The sequence below is a fragment of the Miniopterus natalensis genome, chromosome 5 (genome assembly GCF_054644295.1).
Source record: "Miniopterus natalensis isolate mMinNat1 chromosome 5, mMinNat1.hap1, whole genome shotgun sequence".
NCBI classification, from domain to species: domain Eukaryota; kingdom Metazoa; phylum Chordata; class Mammalia; order Chiroptera; family Miniopteridae; genus Miniopterus; species Miniopterus natalensis.
The window spans coordinates 10,352,668-10,363,658 of NC_142085.1; positions in this window are offsets into that span (position 1 = coordinate 10,352,668).

The window sequence follows — 10,991 nt, forward strand, 5'->3', positions numbered from 1 at the left end:
TGTACTATCTGGACTAGTGGAACAATTTTAGAGACTCCTACTTGGTTCTTTCCATAATGGCTCTTATTTTATAGATTAGGGAAGCAGTGTGAGGGTTCTGCCAGCTGCTAATTCTATCCATTCCAATTTGCACTTAGGAGCTAGGAAATAACCACAGAGTGGGTCCACAGACCTGTTGGACTCTGAGATGAACCTGGCAGCACTTCATATGTCCCCTTCTCTAAAAGGAGGTTAAATGGTGTTGGGTCATCTGGAACCAGTGTAAGCTCAGACTATCTCATAGACTTCAAAAGACCTGGTCATTCCCTTTCCACACATACAGCTATTCTGGTAAATAGCCAGAGGGCACGTTGGGGGGGAGAACTGAGGAGATACTTATTTTAGACACTTACAGTGGCATGGTGGGTCTTTCTCTTTAATCAGTGGGCCTGGGTCTGAGTCCTGGAAACTGGGTGAAAGGCTGCCGCTTTCTCTCGTAGCAGCTGGCATCAGCCTCTGCTCACCCCCGCCCCCACCCTCCGCCCCTTGATCGGTTGTGGTTAAGTCAAGCAATATCCTCATTAAATGCTCATCTCTCTTACCCTAGGGACACCACTGCCACAGGGCCCCGCAGATCAGGGACCTGTGGCTACCATTCAGGTCTTCTGCCCACCTTGCCTCTGATGATTTAGCGGCCCGTGTGGCCTCTGCTCCTCCAGGACCTTGGTGTCCCCACTGACAGCATCTCCTCAGCCAGCACTGAGCTCCTCTCCCTAGTGCAGCCGTCGCTGCTTGGGGAGGGCAGGTCTTCTGGGCGGTAAGTGGAGAAGACAGTAAGCCTGCGGGTTCTCACGCAGGAGTCCCTTCTACCTTGTTACCCTCTGAGCCTCCCTAGCATCTCCCAAGGCAGGGTCAGCGTCGCCTCTCATTGGCTGTCGGCTGTCACTGTGCCTAAGCTTTAAGGGCCAATTCAGCAGGCATTAGGGGGCCTTGCCAGGCTGTTCAATCCTGAGTCATGAGAGAGGGGCCTCCATAAAAAGTCTTCAACCAGCCCTGTACTCCCCCTCTCCCCAGCCCAACCCCACCCCCCGAGATCTCCTCCTGTGTCTGTTTCCCTCTTCTTACCAATACACACCAGCCAGACGTAGCTTTTTGGTACGTTATTTCCTCCAGCAGCAGGGACTGTACTTTCCTGCTGGGCAATGCTGAGACCCGGCCCTAATTATTGGCCTGGAGAAGGGGCCTGCAAGCAGGAGTTCAGAAGCCAGAGGCCTGTTTTGTGTCAAGTTTTCCTGGAATGCAGACACGCCCCTTTGCTTACCTACTGTCCATGGCAGTTTTTGCACTATAATTTTAAGTACAAAGGCAGACCTGAGTCATTGCCACGTGACCCAAAAACCTAAAATATTTACTCTGTCCTTGAAGGAAACGTTTGCTGACTCTGGTTTATAGGCAGCAAGGGGAGGTGGGCTGGGTCTCAAGCGAAGCGTCGCCTTGTGGGGCATCCGGGTGAGTCCTCTGTGTGGACTTCAGGTGGGGGGAGAGGATCCTCCAGGAGGGGGCGCCTCTGCAGGCTGAGGGCTCAGGGCAAGCCGAGGGTACAAGGTTCTCAAGGGCATCCACCCAAACGTCTCCATTCCAGGCCTCATCGCCCACCCTCTCCCTCGGCTGGGGCTGTGCCTTCAGCCTCTCTTGTAGCTTCACCACCTTTAAAATCAAACCCCGAGGCTGCTTACCTCACAGCCGGCCAAGGGCCACAGGGCTGAGGGTGTAGGACGCTCTCGTGGGGTCTCTAGTCCCCCGCTACCTGCCCCGGGTCAAGCCTGTCCTTCCCTTTCTTCAAGGCTTCCCCAGGGCAGCTCACAAAAGCCAGCAGGGTCCACAATCCCCATAATCATGCAGATCTTTCAAGGGTTCGACCTACAGCCCTGGACTTCCACCGGCACCTCACCCAATCCAGCTCACACAGCTGAGTGTGGTCCCTGTGACGCCACAGCCTGCCCAGGAGGTCACCACCCTACTTAGCCTGGCGGTCAGGTCCCCGTGGTGATCTCACTGGTGAGAGTCCATTTTCAGAAGCCCACCTGCCATTTCTGGTACCAACTGCCCTAGGTTTTTTTTCTTCCTCAAAAGCAGCCTGAGGCAAGGACTTGTGTGCAGGGCGTTGACCTGGGAGGGGCTCTCGGAACCACCAGCGAGAGCTGGAGACTGAGGGAGGAAAGGAAAAGCCACTGAAGGGGCTGCTGAGCAAGCTCTGCTCTGTGCAACTTGGACCTAAACCGGCTCGGGAGGTCTAAGGAGACCATGGGGAACGTGCCCTAGAATTGTTCATCGCTGCTTGAGGCTGCAGCCAGGGTCAAGTCCAGGTTACTTATCACAGGTGAAGCTAGTTCCTGTGATGCCAGAAAGATGCTTGCGTTGGAGGCAAGAAGCTATATCCCTGTCAGGAACCACCCACCAAAGCTTCAGGTGAACACAGACGTGAGCCTGGGACTGACTGGCTCCTGTAACCACCCTTCAGCCGGCTTAGTGCCAGGCCAGCATGTGGGCAAAAATCACTGTGGCTTTACCCCCTCACACCCAGCCCACAGAAATGGAGCTCCATGAGGGTAGGCCTTTGCCTGCTTTGTTCGCTGCTGTTTCCCAGCAACTGGAAAGTGCCCAGCGCATAGTAGGTACTCAATAAATATTTGTCAGATGATTCACCATGGCTTGAATTTCCTTTCTGACTTGAGGACTTACCTCCCAAACTCTACCCCAGCGCCAATCCTCAACCCTACCCCACCCATCCCAGCACCCCGGCCATGGGACAATCAGTCTGGCACATGAACCAGGCCATCTGCGATCAGCAGGATCACAAAAATAGCAACAGCTAACATTATCATCTGCCTAACAGGGTTCCAAGTGTTCAATGTGGTTTACAGCGTTTCATCCTTGCACTATCCCTGCAAGGCGGGCACTACTGTCGTTTCTGTTTACAGATGAGAAACTGAGGCAACAAGCCCTTAAGTCACTCTCCTGAGGAAGTGGCGGGGAGCCAGGATATCCCCCCGACGACCCAGGTCACGCTGCTGCTCAATAAACCAGAAAGGAGAAGTGCCTCGCCCGGGGCCGCCGCAGCCCGATTCCAAGAGGAGGCTTTCGGGGGCCTGGCTTCTTCTGTGCCCTCCGTGGTTCTGGATGTAACTCAGTCTGTGTAAAGTGTGCTGTGTAAACGCAACTTCGAAACAAACTCCCTGGCCCCGCTCCCGCTGCATGGCCAGCCCTCCTAACCTCCTCCTATAGTTTAGCGCCAGTGGCTGGAGGCAGGGGCCCAGGTCTCCAAGTTTGAGCCCAGCTCTTGCCACGGACCCCAGGACAGAGAATATCTTGCTTCAGGGTTTATTAAGACTATGAAGTGAATTCAAGCATCTTTAGGGAATTGAAAATTTATGAGTGCAAAAGCTTTCCCATTTATTTATATTTTTTAAAGTATTCGATTTGTACTTTTTTGCCGGGGCTGGGGGAATGCAATGCAGTGCAATAAAGAAAATGTATTGTGTCTTTAAAACTAGACTCACCATTGGCAAGATTCTCGTAAGAGGCACAAGGGAGTTGAGAAGGAAAGAAAAACATTCATATTTACGTTCTACATACATTGAGTGGAGTCGATTCTAAGGCTGAGAGGCAGATATAAGTGAGGTTGCTCACACAGGGCCAAAGGCAGAACTGAAATCCGGTCTTCCTCTTAGACAAACCTCCTTAGGAAGGGTCCTCACCGTGTCTCCACTTCTATCTCGCTCCGTTTCCCCATCCATTCTAATGCCTATTTCCATCACTCTAACAAAACAGCACTTGCTAAAGGCCAGCAGTGACCTCCTGGTCACTTCATCAGTGGACTCGCTTTGGCCTGGGTTGGAAGGGAGCCCCTGCAGCAGCAGTTGGCTACCAACTGCTAGGTTCCTGAGACAGTGAACTCCTGCTTTCTTCCCCACCAGCACCCCTTAGTGCCTTTTCCTGGCTCATGTTCCTCCACCAAATCTTCAAGATGTTAAAGTTAGAACTAGGCTCTTTCCACAGGTGACCTCCCTACCCAGGGCTGCAGTTAGCATCAGTAAGCCTTTAAGCCTCTGATATTCTAACCAGACCTCCCTGTTCTAAGTCTAGACGTGTATCTACCCTCGACTCAGCAGTTCCAGGTATTCATCACAAAATATCCAGAACAACTCAAGATCTTCCCCTGGACCCAGCCTTCCAGTCCCCCATCTCAATGGATGGCACCACCCTCTATCCACACCAGCTACAAACCTGACCTTTATTCTTGACCCCACAGGGCTCCTCCCTTCTCTAATTCTCTCCCTCTCCTTTGCCAGCCCCCCTTCTTTTTCTTAAAATTTATTTTTATTGTTGAAAGTATTACAAATGTCCTCTTGATGCCTTTTGTCTCACCCTCTCCCCAGGCCTTCACCACACAATTGTCTGTGACCATGGGTTATGCATATATGCATATAAGTTCTTTGGTTAATCTCCCCCCACCCACTCCCCCACCCCCACCTTCCCTCTGAGATCCCTCAGTCTGTTCCATGCTTCTATGTCTCTGGATCTATTTTGTTCATCAGTTAATTTTGTTCTTTAGATTCCACATATGAGTGAGGTCATGTGACACTTGTCCTTCTCTGACTGGCTTGTTTCCCTTAGCATAATACTCTCCAGGTCCCTCCATGCCGTCCCAAAGGATAAGAGATCCTTCTTTTTCACAGCTGCATAGTATTCCACGGTGTAAATGTCCCACAGCTTTTTTATCCACTCATCTACTGATGGGCACTTGGGCTGTTTCCAGATCTTAGCTATTGTAAACTGTGCTGCTGTGAACATAGGGGTGCAAAACTTTCCCATTTATAAAACTGTCTCACTATCTTTGATCTTTGTTTATTAATTCAGTTTTTGTAAAATGTAATTTTGAGGTCAGTGTTTTAGGTCCATTGACACTGTATTTTAAAATTAGTTCTGTTTCCCCTGGGGCTAGTGTAGCCGGTGAGGCCGGCTAAGCGCTCCAGGTTGTAACATCAGAGAGGGCTGAACCCCCACCTTCTCCGGGCCCGCAGTGGGTGTGGGCAAGAGAACTGAGGCTGCCGTGAGATCCTGGGCGAGATGCCGTGACATCTAGCCTCGCTCTGTTCAGAGAGAAGGGGAGAGAGTCCCTCACTGAGAGAAAATTTCCTGGGTTTGTTGCATTTGTCCAAATCCAGCAGCAAACACTGTTGGCCCTACTTCCAGAATACATCCAGAGTTCAGCCACCTCTCGTCATCACCCCCACCGCTGCCCTCCTGGCCCAAGCCATCGCTTCTTGTCTGGATCATTTTCACAGCCTCCGCATTGGTCTCCCTACTCCTGTCTTTGCTGGTGCAGTCTGTTCCCCACAGTGAAAGCAGCCAGAGGGATTCTTTGAAAACCTACGTTGGATCACGTCACCCTCCAACGGCTTCCATCTCACTTAAAGTAAAACCAGGTCCTTATGTGACCTACGCATAGGCCATACCGTCTGCTACCTCTGACCTCACCTCCACTCTTCCCTCCGTGATCTGCTCCAGCCACACTGATCTCCTCACGTCACAAAACACGCTCCTGCCTCAGGGCCTTTGCACCCACCGTTCCCTCTCCCCGAACACTCTTCTTCCAGATCTTCCTCACATACCCTGTTTCAGCATCACCCCCTCAGGCAGGCCTCCTCTGGCCACCCCTTTAAAATTCACCTCCCGCCATCCTGTTCCTTCATTCTGCTTTACTTTTCTTCATAGCACTTAGTGCTCCCAGACATTATATTACACATGGTGTTTTTTTCTGTTTTCTTTACACTTCTGTATCCTCAGTGCCTAGCACAGGGCCTGCCACATATTAGGTACTCAATAAATATTTGTTGAATAAAAAAATAAATGCCTATTTACTTCAATAAAGCCACAGAAACTGTATCAATTTCCTCAGTGGTAAAAAGGGGTAAAAGGATGGTTGGGTGTGAGAATATATATTTATTAATTTTGAAAATTTTTTGTTTTGAAATTATTTCAGACAGAAAATCTTCAAAAATAGCAAAACAATTCCCACATACTCTTCATCAGTAGACCTTAAATATTAACATTTTACCATGGTCCCTTCATCATCCTCTCTCTGGAGATCTGCAAATTACTCTTACATATATTTTGAATGGGTAATGCACAAAGATGGTTCGAAGTCAACAGTGAGCCATAAATCTCCCCCCTGCATCTTTAGGCCAGCTGCTACCAGTATATTCTTGTATATTCTGTCAGAAATACTCTCATTTTTAAATTGAATTTATCAGGGTGACATTGGTTAATAAATTATATAGGTTTCAGATGCACAATTCTATAAACATCATCTGTGTGTTGTTTTGTGTGCTCACCACCCCAAGTCAGGTCTCCTTCCATCACCACTCACCCCCCTTTACCCTCTCCTCCCTCCCCCCACCCCCCTTGCCCCCTAATAATCACCAGACTGTTGTCTGTCTGTGAGTCTGTCAGAAATATTCTCTGCATATACAAACACATATGAATGCACGTGCATTTACAGGGCATAAATGTCACCCCCAGAGCATGCACTTTTTTCATGCAAAGCACTCCACACCCACTGTTCCCCCCCTTACTGTTTCCATTCAACAATGTGTTCTGAAGGTCATTCCACGCGGGTCCCCCGGGCTTTCTCATTTTATTCACAGCTGTACTGTGGGCCATTGTCGACCGATCAGAGCTTATTCAACCAGTTCCCTGTCGATGAAAACTTAGGTTGTTTCCAACCCTTTGCTACTACAGACACTGCTGCAACGGGTGTCCCTTTATTATGTGCCTCACCTGTAGGACCAGCGACTAGGAGGGAAGTTGCTGAGTAAAAAGCTTTTTGCATTTTAAATGTTGGCAGAGTTCACCACATTTCTTTTCATGAAAAACATACCAGTTTATGTGCTTTTTTTCATGATTTAAAAAAAAAATTTCTCACCTGAAGATATGTTTTTATGGATTTTAGAGAGAGAGGAAGAGAGAGAGAGACAAATGTTGATGTGAGAGAGAAACATCGATCAGTTGCCTCCCGAATGCACCCCGACAGCAGATGGAACCCGAAACCTGGGCATGTGCCCTCACTGGGAATGGAGCCCTCCACATTCTGGTGCAGGGGACAGTGCTCTACCAACTGAGCTACGCTGGCCAGGGCTGTAGTTTTATTTTTTATTTCTTTTATTATGAATCAAGATAAACATTTTTTCATGTGTTTAAAGGCAAATTGACATGTCCCTGCATGAATCGTCTCTTCGTACATGGGGCCCGTTTCTCTAATGCATTACTGCTTTTTCACTGATCCACTGGAACTTGAGACAGAAAGGAAATTAGTTTGTTTTCTGTGACGTGAATATTTTTTACAGTTTTTTTGCCTTTTGATTTGCCGATGGTGACTTTTTTCTTTTGTTATTCAGTCATTTTATCTTATTTTTAAATTTTCTATTTTTTAGGCGAGAACGCTGTACTTGCCTCTCTGGCGCGCTACACGTTCAGAGAAACTTCAATAGTAACGAACTATAGAAATGATCCCCAGAATATAGTCTTAGTTGTTTTATTTTAAAAATTCTATATAGCCGACTGTCTCAATCTTTTCTTGTATGGCTTCTAATGCTTTGTGATACGCCTGGAAAGGCTCTGCCTGCTCCAGGATTATTTAAAAACGACCCCATGATTCCTTAGGGCATTTGTTGAAACACACACAAGAGCAGATGGAATGACTGAAGGCGCCAGCGGTTCCCCATCGGCTTTTACGGTAATCAGAACAGGCCAGGGCCAGCACTGCCTCATCTGTGCCCCACCCATTCACTCCCCACCCCTTGATTATTTTGAAATAAATCCCGAGCAACATAATTGTGTGATTTTTTTCATGCTTAAATGTTTGGCCCATATGAAAATATTTTGGAGTTAGAACTCCAACTTTGTCTTCTGCACATGCCTAAGCCATTCGGCCAGTGGCTTATTGACTAAACCATCCTCCTCACTGATCTGAAATGCTGCCTTTATTACACACGAAATTCCCAGGCATATATGTGAGTGTAGCCCTGTCTACCTCTTATTCTGCGCCCCTGATTCATCCACATACTTTCTGTACCACACCGTTCAGGTAGTTGTAGCTCGACTGCATGCTTTGGTGTTGGGAGAGACTATTCTCTGAAAGATGATTTAGATGTAAGCCTCCCCTGGTATTCCAAACCCTGTGTGAGAGTGGGGATCTGGGGGGAAGGCCTGGCCTGCGGGTTTACAGCCAGCGTTAGCCGTAACTGCCCATCAACACTCTGGCTGGGGTAAGGCATGGCATCACCATGGCAACCAGAGAGTAGGGTCCAATGTCTGACTGCCACTGAGGACTAGGTGGCCTTGGGCAGTCCGCCTGGCCATCCGGAGCCTCTGCTTAGCAGGACTTCCCTCCCGGCTGCAGCATTTCCAGTCCCAGGATCCCAGGGAGGGGGTCTTGGGAGAAGCACACAGAGTTGTGAAAGGACATCCAGTGGCCGCTCGCAGGAAGTCCCCGAGATCAGCACAGGAGATCGGCCCGCTGGGGACCGGAAGGGAGATTAAGCAACAGCCAAGACTGTTAACAGCCCCAGAGCTGGCGGGCTCCTCGGCGGCCCGGGAGGCACCGGCTGCATGCGCGACCGACCAGGAGTCTTTGAGAGGTGGGAGCCTCCCCTGAGTCTCGATGCTTCTTTTCTTTGGAGGGATGGGGCTGGGGGCGGGGGCAGCAGCGATCTCCATCCAGCTCCTATGATGAGGGTGCAAAGGGCTGAGTCCCCTTTTCTCGTGAATTTGGGGCTCTCTGCATGGTCAATGGAGGGCACCTGGGCAGGAGACTGGGGTACGTTACCTGCCCTTAGATGGCCAGGTGACCTTGAGCAAGTCACCTGGCTCCTCAGAACCTCGGCTCCCCTAGCAAGTTAGTGAGGGGAAGAGAGGCGAATAGACTAGAATAAGACTCGAGGTGGGCTCTCAGACCCACCAACCGGGACAGTCTGGGCTCTGGGACCGTCGCTATTATTTGTAGTTATCGAAGTAAGTGGGGTGAGAGCAGACCCAGTCCCTCACCCCTTTGGTGAGAGAAATATGGGATGGGGAGGCCCCATGGCACCTGCAGCTGCTGTATTTGACTCTGCCGCTGGCTCCAAACTTCAGATGATTTCCCAGGCGAGGAATGTGGTATGGGGTGTGCGTGTGTGATCCTGGCCATGAGGGGCTTCTGGCTGGTAAGGGTGTGAGGTAGGGATAAACCAGGAGGGGGATGGGGGTGCTGACAGAGGGTGCCGGGCTGGCTGACGCTAAGGCAGGCTGTTCTGAGCGGCCGAGTGGGCAGGGACCTGTGTCCGGGCTGTGAGGGACAAAGGGGGTTGTCGTTACCACGAGGAAGGGGTGGGTGACGGCTGACTGAGTGGAGCTGGCTGAGCAGGGTTGTGAGCCTGTGCCCACGCATGTACCCCCGTGTTGACCGATTGAAGGATGCCCCCGCTGTCTCTGAATGGCCACGCCTGGCTGTGAGGGGCACGGACTGCCTCTCCGGTGTGCTGTAGAGCTACGAAGGGGGACACCGGCTCTGACTGATGTCACAGGTGCTCTGAGGCTGTGCTGGCTGTAGGGCATCTGTTGTCTTTCTGCCCCAGGCCTCCTGATGGGTGAGGAGGCGGCGAGGGAAAGAAGGGTTGGCGGGCTCGGAGGGCTGGTGCTGAGGCCCCTGGCAGAGTGGGGGCTGGGGCGCTTTTATATAGCATGCCTGCTGGAAATGGGCTGTGGAGGTGCAGCTAGGACACCCCCTCCCACCACCAAAAGGACATTAAGAGCGTCCTATGTCCTGGAACATGACCACAGGGGATTTATCTCAGAATTCTAATTTCCCTGACTTATGGCCTGACAGACTCAGCATTGTGGCACCCACAACCGCAGCAGCCTCTTCCCCCACCACTTCAGCTCTAGAAGCTTCCGCAATGGGAATCCTATCTTGCTGCCTCGTGTGTGTTATCTCCACCAACGGAAGTGCATGTGAAACTTGAGTTTCCAGGCTCACAACCCCGAGTAAAGCCTGCCCCCCTGCCCTGCTCCATGGAGCCCTTGTCCCACCCGTGGCGGCTCTGCCGGGCGTCTGTGGCCCACAGACGGGCCTTCTGCTACCAGGAAGGTACCTCCCCAGGCAGTGGTCCTGGGGAAGTCCATCCCAGAGCCAACCAGGGGGCGGATCCGGTGCTGGCTCCGCTACTGACCATGGCTTGGGCACCGCTCTGAGGCTTGGAGCCTCCCTCCCTCAGTTTCCTATCTGTCAAGTGGGGATAAACCGTATTTGTATAGTACCTGGCTCTTGTGAGGCTCAGAGAAATGTCACCCTCACTCACGTCATCATCACCACTGTCACTGCTGCATTTACGAGCTGTCACTGTATGCCAGGCGTGACTGGGAGTGCTTTACGGGGACTATAGAGTCGACAATGTCACTGAGCGCCGACTGTATGTGGGGCACTGTTCCAGGCGTTTGGGGCAGAGCAGTGAGCAAAAGCATAAATTCCTGGCTCGCATAAGGCTTATGCTTCAGGAAGAGGAGATGGAAATTTTACGATATAATCAAATAGAAGAGTATTCCGGTAAGGTGAACACTACTTTCCTGTTCCAGTGAGGAAACTGGGGCACAGGGACATGAGGCAGCTTGCCAAGGTCACAAGGCCAGCGAGCGGCGGGCCTGGGAGAGGCAGAGGCTGTCTGACTCCAGAGCACTGTGGCTGGATGTTACCTCCTCGCTTCGCCTCCCCCTCTACATCTGTGGGTCCAGAGGGGGGAAACTACCAGGGGGAAGGGGCGCGGGGTCCTAGATCACCCAAGGGAGCCACATGACCCCTGCTCACCACCCCGCGGCATTCAGCTGGTGCTCAGCAAACGCTCCTCGCCTAGTGTGTGCTGGACCCCGGGAAGGGGCTGGGCAGAGAAGCCTCAGCGAGGTGGGCTGGTAACTGC